Genomic DNA, 7,040 nt, shown 5'->3' on the forward strand with positions numbered 1-7,040 from the left:
TGAAGTATGTGTTCTTTTTTCTTTATGGGAATTGCACCCTCTGCAATTTAAGTTAATTTTGGTTTTTTAAGATACCCAGTGTTTGCAAACTTCAGATAAAGTATTTGAAACTTTCCAAGTATTGCATGTCCAAATACACTTCTTTCTGGTCCTTAGCAAAGACTTTTACAAGTGACAGAAGCTAAGCTCCCACGCACGACCCATGTAACAAGCTATGTCAAGTAAGAAGTGTTGAACGATTAGTTCATAAGGACCATCGTCGTATAACCATTCATCAGTGGATGCCACTTCCCAGATTGGGTAAAAATGTTCATCAGTGGATTGGGTAAAAATGTAGACTTGTAGTTGTTGAAGTAGGAATAATTTAAAAAATGATTCTGATCTAGTTCATGGCCTATTAAGAAGTAGAGGGTGCTTTGGAGAGATTTTCACGGACAAAAAAAAATTGCAATCAGTTTGATAACATTGCTTATTCGGCTCAAACAACCTCCAATCTAGAAGCAAATTCACAATATAAAGACAGTCATATTGTGAAAGTTAACAAATTATATAAAAGTTGTCAAGAACCTTGGAAATGGTGTTTATGGATTGGTTATTGATTAAAATCAAAATTAAATCAATTTAGTGGGTTTTTAAATTTCTAAAATCACGTCAAACCAAATGAAAAAAATAACCACCAGTTTGATTATTGTCGGTTTGATTTGGTTTTTTCGATTTTTTCTATTTGAAAGTAATAAATTTGTTGATAATATACGTAGCTAGTACATGAACAATCCATAGGAATTATGCAATACTAGAGTTATTATTACACAAACAAAGTGATTCAATTAAGAGAAAGTGTGACTATCTGATTTGAGGTAGGGTAGGTAAAAACTAAAGTAATGGATTTTGATGGACTTGTGCTTAGGATTTTAAAAGTTTGGCTAGAATTTAAGTGTTGGGTTTGAGAAAATGATAAAGTTAAAAACTTAAGTTAATTAAAATTTAACAAAATATTTATATTTTATTTATGATACTATATAATAATTATCAAAATTTTATATATAATTTCCCCATTTAGTTTGGTTATTTTTGTGTTTTTTTTTATAAAATCAAAATCAAATCAAACCAAATATCGATTTTTTAATCGATTTGGTTCGAATTGCGGTTTAGTTTGATTTTTTTTAACCATAACAATAAAACTTATTGTTAAATTGTTTACTTTGATGTAAATACACAAAGACCAACTATGGATCTTTGACATCAATTATTCCACCAGTTTTTTAGATTTATGAATCCTTTAGCTTCTTCTAAAGTGTTGTGTCTTAATTATGAGATATTCATAAAGGAATTAAAGGAGTGTAATTTGTTAACCTTGAATTTACTGTAATTGTAGGAATGTCGTGTAGTCTTCAATCTCAAATTATAATTTAGTACAAAATTCTTTATTAAACATATTCCAACTATTTGTATTAATCTTTATAAATATTTATTATAAGAATTATGATTACGTGATTATTTTTTAAAAAATTAGGTCATAATGTGGGTATATTATTTCTGGTGAAAAAATTATAGGAAAAAAATCTGGTAGGGTGGAGTTGTTATTTCATCCATGTGGTACAATCAGGGGTGTATTTAAGTTCAGATAGTTAAGTAGAGTGGTGTTTTTAAGGTTGTCAATAGTTCGGGGGCGAAACTAATAATTCTCGCAAAGTTCAAGAGTGTTTTCAATGTCTCTTGACTTTTTATTAAGAGTCGCATGCTCCTACATGAGTATGAAAATACTTGTTATACCATGTGACAGATTGAGGATATATTTAGGTTCAATTAGTCAAGTAGGAAAGATGTTTTTAAGGCTGTCAATAATTTGACAATGAAACTAATAATTTGTGTCAAATTTAAGGATGTTTTTAATTTAATGCTTATCTATTTTAAATAAGGGGTATTAAACATATAAAAAAATTGAATACTTGAGCTATGTTTACATAGTGACCCTCAAATAAGTTATTTGTGTACTTCCCCCATTTTTTCTTGGATAATTGCAAAAGGTCTGAGGGATAGTGACACTAGGTTTGAGACTTTAGGATGATGAATCTATCCTTCACTAAAACACTAGGATTTTAGGGGTGTACACGTGGATTGATTCAAGTTTTCTAAATATCAAATCAAATCATTTGTGTCGAATTTTCAATCATACAAATTAAACTAATAAAATTCAAAATTTTCAACCTCGTTTTTTTTTTTTGATTTTTTCTGGTTTTTTTTTTTTTGTGTTTTTGAGTTTTTTGGGTAAAGTATTCATACAAACATGTAATTAACTTGTGCTCCAAATACTCCCTCTGTCCCTAATTATTTGTCCACTTTTGAATTGGCACACCTATTAAGAAAACAATTATTGATATAGTGAGTTTATCATTTTACCCCTATTAATTATGAAGTGGATGAATTAAAAATTTAAGATTCTCAAGAAGTTCTAGCTTTTTCAAAGTAATTAATTGAGGGTATAATATGTAAAAATATTTTGTCCTTTCTTGATTTGTTAAAATGGACAAGTAACTAGGGACAACTAAAAAAGGAAAAGTGGACAAGTAATTAGGGACAAATGGAGTACTTCTTTAGTCCTATCAAATTACAACTATCTAAGGTTATTCTTAAGAAAATAACACAAAATATGAGATGAGTGATAACACTAAAATATTTAATAAAAAATAATAATGAAATCACATAAAATAAATATTGCAAATTAATAAGTCATAATGAAAATTATCATAATTTAAAGTTAGGTTATGTATTTTAAATGTCTAAATTATTAATTACACATGATTAAATATTAAAAAAAATTAAAATTAGGTTATGTATTTTAAATGTCTAAATCAATGTAAAACTAAAAATAAATATTCAACATTATTTTCATTCTTAGTGTTGAATATATATATATATATATATATATATATATATATATATACATACTTAGCATTAATTGATATTGATTTGATTTTGTTTTGAGCTTTATTAGAGTTACTAATATCTATGAACAATAATCTTTATTGGACTATTCAAAATTTTAAGTCTCAATAACTTGAAATAATATGTTAAAAGATAAAAATTATAAAAAGATAAGAAATATTTGAAATTATATCAAAGTAAATACTTGTAAAGTTATCACACCTGATGTTGTAGGTGGACATGACAAAAGAGGGGCAGAGTTCTCCGCCAATGGCGCTTCACTAGATTGTTGTTATACATTCTATATTGGACATTTTGATAAGAAACAACCTAATTTTTGCATAACAAGTTTTTGAAAAAGCAAAAGACTCTCCAACAAGAACAAGCTCACAAGAACAACAAGGTACCTAATAAAGTAATTATTTGAGAAAAAGTCTTAAGCGGTTTTGCTATGAGTTGTGTTTTGTACCCTAGCCTTGTAAGATCTATTCATGCGTTATAAAGGATCATAGATCATTTTAGTTGTATTTTGATTACGTGGAGTTCATGGCTAGAGTTGGCCATAGTGGTGTTTGATTAAAGTCTATGATTAACTAAAGTTAGTTAATATAGTGGGCAATAGAGTTATTGCTTAGTTTTGTCTTGTAATAGAATTGTTACAAGTTGTAGGATTGAATTTAATCATTTGTGATTATTGAAGTCTGTGATCACAAATTACTTGAAGATACCGATTTTAAAAAGTAGAACATTTTCATTTAAACTTTGTTGAAAAAAAAATGCATTTAGAAGATAGATATAAAAACATATACCAACCGTATACTACGTTTCTTTTGTCCCAATTTTTTTAAAAAATTATCACCATCACACTTCACTAGACAAAACATTATTTATTTCAAAAATAAAATGTTAAATATGATACCCACACTCCCAATATATATGAAACTCAAAAAAAGAATAGCTTAGGTGTGTTTTTGACACTTAATAATTAGAGTCCAAATTGTCTTAGACTACTCTTTTCTTATTTATATTTAAATAATAATATAATAAAAATTAAATAATTTGAGAATCTTACCTATTATATAATTTATAAGCCTTAAGAATTTCTGACAGCCTAAAATAGTCATTTCACCACCCTGGATATAAGTTAATCTTGTTAGAGTTATTGCTAATTACTCTATATCTTTTATCACGTTAAAATAACAACCGTCCCTAAAAATATAGAAAAAATAAAAATAAAAATCTACAACAGAAATCCCTAAGTTTAAGCCTATCAATTAATTGCTAATATATTTATTAGTTAAAATAACAACCTTTTCCGGAAAAAAATAAATAGAAATTAAGTTTAAAAAAAAGAAATTAAAAGATATTGAAAATTATATTAGATAAATTTGTTGAACAAGTTTTGTTCAACTACTATAGGCTATAAATAATTAAATATGATGGTATCTTACATCACAATTCTCGAGAATAACAATCTCTACTATTTTTCTATTATTATTTTATATAATAGAGTTTTACTTCTCAAAATGGTGTATCTTCCCAATGAAATTACTATGATAATCCTTTCTGTTTTACCAGTGAAAACTCTATTACGATTCAAGTATGTTTTACGGTCATGGCATTGTTGGATCTCAAATCCAAATTTTCATCTCTCAAATCAACGACGAGAAGAAGGAGCAATTGTCAACACAACATCGAACTCTAACCCCTCCTTTCAATTAATAAAAACAACAACATTTGTGGAAGAACTCAATTACCCTCTAAGTCATGATGATGAGATTTTTTTTTCCAAGTTCAATGATTTTAGGTTCTTGTCATGGTCTTATACTGATTAGTATAAACGAGCATATTTACTTGTGGAATCCTGCCATTTGATTTTACATCAAAGTGCTTGAGCTCAACCAATTGGAAGATGATTGCAATATACGTGGGGGGCTTTGTTTCGACTCCTCGATGAATATTTACAAGGCAGTGTTGATTATGGAATATACAGGCCGAGTTGATGCTGATGAGTTTGTTATAATTGCTAGTCTTGAAGACAAACAATGGAGGGAACTCGAATTCCCTTATGATATCTCCTCAGTAAGTGAAGGGATTACATTGCATGGACGACTTCACTATAGGATGCAGGTAGAAAAATACGATGTTGATTCTTTTAACCAAGTAATATATTTGGATCCCAATTCTAAAAAGTTTCATATATTTCCGACCCCGGAGCCTAGATATAGTATAAAAGAGAATGGTATAGTTGGTTTAGGAGTTTTAAATGAGTGTCTTTGTATGGCTCGATTAGTAAATTATAAGGGTAGTGTTGAAATATTGATCATGAAGGAATATGGAGAAAAGAAATCGTGGACATCTTTATTTACAATAAAGAATTTAGATATAAGTGCTTGGTACCAATTTTCAGTGCTCTTTTTCGTGACAAAAAAAAAAAGAGAAATAGCTCTCATGAGATATTATTATGACGAAAAATTAGTTGTATACAATTTGAAGAATGAAAATATAAGAGAAATTACCACTACTGTATTTGGCATGACCGTTAACTATATAGAAAGTTTGATCTCTCCAAAGGAATACTGCTGAAGTGAGAAGCGGCACAAACAATTTGGAAAGCTTAGAAGGGAATGGAAGTTCCATTTATTTAATTGATTGAAAATTATATTTATTTTCTGTCTAAATATGTTCTTGAGAATGATTGAGGTATAGTTGATTGATTACATCATAAAAATCGTCAAGCTACCGTATTATATTGTCAATCTTTATTTATTTATTTATTTATTTATTATAATAACTAGGTAATGTATATGCTTTTATTTTGGAATCTTATTATAATATCAATTTCTTGATTTAAGAATGAAGAGAGAGTAGATTCTTTTTTTCCCGAGTATCATCTAAACTATTTTTTGTACTAAATATAATAAATGAAATCGATTGTAATTTATGTTCATTATTCTTTTCTTTTGGACTTCAATAGTTACGAAATTTTTTTAAAGAAATACTTGTGTTGCAATATTTTTGTGATGATGAAAGAGGTCCGCCAAATATATAGAATTTTCGATCGAATTAATATTCCTCGAAAAAGCTATTTGAACAAATCCATTGAAAATTCACGTGGTTTTTTAGTATGCAATAGCATTGCATTTAAAATTTTAAAACAAACTTTTCATAAAGTACTAGTTTATGGACGTGTGTACGTTAAAAAATAAACATACTGATTTTTTTTTTGTTGAATCTGAAAGAATTAAAAAGTACCGGAGGAATACTTTGATAAATAAAGTATAAATAGCTATAATAATTTTCTAAATATCTATCTATATCGTCTATACTATTTTAAAAGCACGAAGATCCTTAGAAATGTTGTTTAAGCCTTTTTCCTTCATTAAAACTCTTTGTTTTAGACAAAATCATCCTTTTATTTTTTTTTCTCAAATTATGAATTAATTGTGGAAAAATTGTTTAAGCAATTAACTTTTGAAAGAAAAAAAACTACGAAAAAACTTTTGTTTACACAATTTTGTTAAGTTAGCTTAAAGAATCACTTTAGGATTAAGATTCTTTCAACTAATTGAACGCTTTGTTAAGAGTTACTGTAGGATTATGATTCATTTAAATAATTGATTAATATTAATTAGTTGGTATAATCTATTTAGGTTAGAAAAACTAATGCAAAAGATAGGCTATGTTACAATATGATTGTTGCGAGTTATTAGAGTTCAAAATAGAAATTTCACTCTTTCTTTTACATTGTACATAGACATTCATGAATTACTTATGGCTAGAATCCTCAATATGAATTAGGTTCGTTGTGTTGGTTTGGTCTAACCTATGATTTAATAGGGCTGAGCTCAAAATTTTGAAAGAAAAGAGTGTTTTAGATTGGTTTGAATAAGTTTTGTGGGGCTTGAGTAATAAAGATTGGGTCGGACTTATGAGATAAATTAAAAAATAAAAATAAAAATAAAATAGAGTACTATAAAGGAGAACTTTCACATATAACCACTAAAAATAACTTAATTAGGCTCTATAACTATAGTTTGCTTATTATGATTTATAGCTACAGGTTATCGGAGGAGAGTTGATCTAATACATAAATTCACATGTGTTTTTGATAG

This window comes from Solanum verrucosum, unplaced genomic scaffold (assembly GCF_900185275.1).
Source record: "Solanum verrucosum unplaced genomic scaffold, falcon-dt-bn FXZP01000214.1, whole genome shotgun sequence".
Classification (NCBI taxonomy): domain Eukaryota; kingdom Viridiplantae; phylum Streptophyta; class Magnoliopsida; order Solanales; family Solanaceae; genus Solanum; species Solanum verrucosum.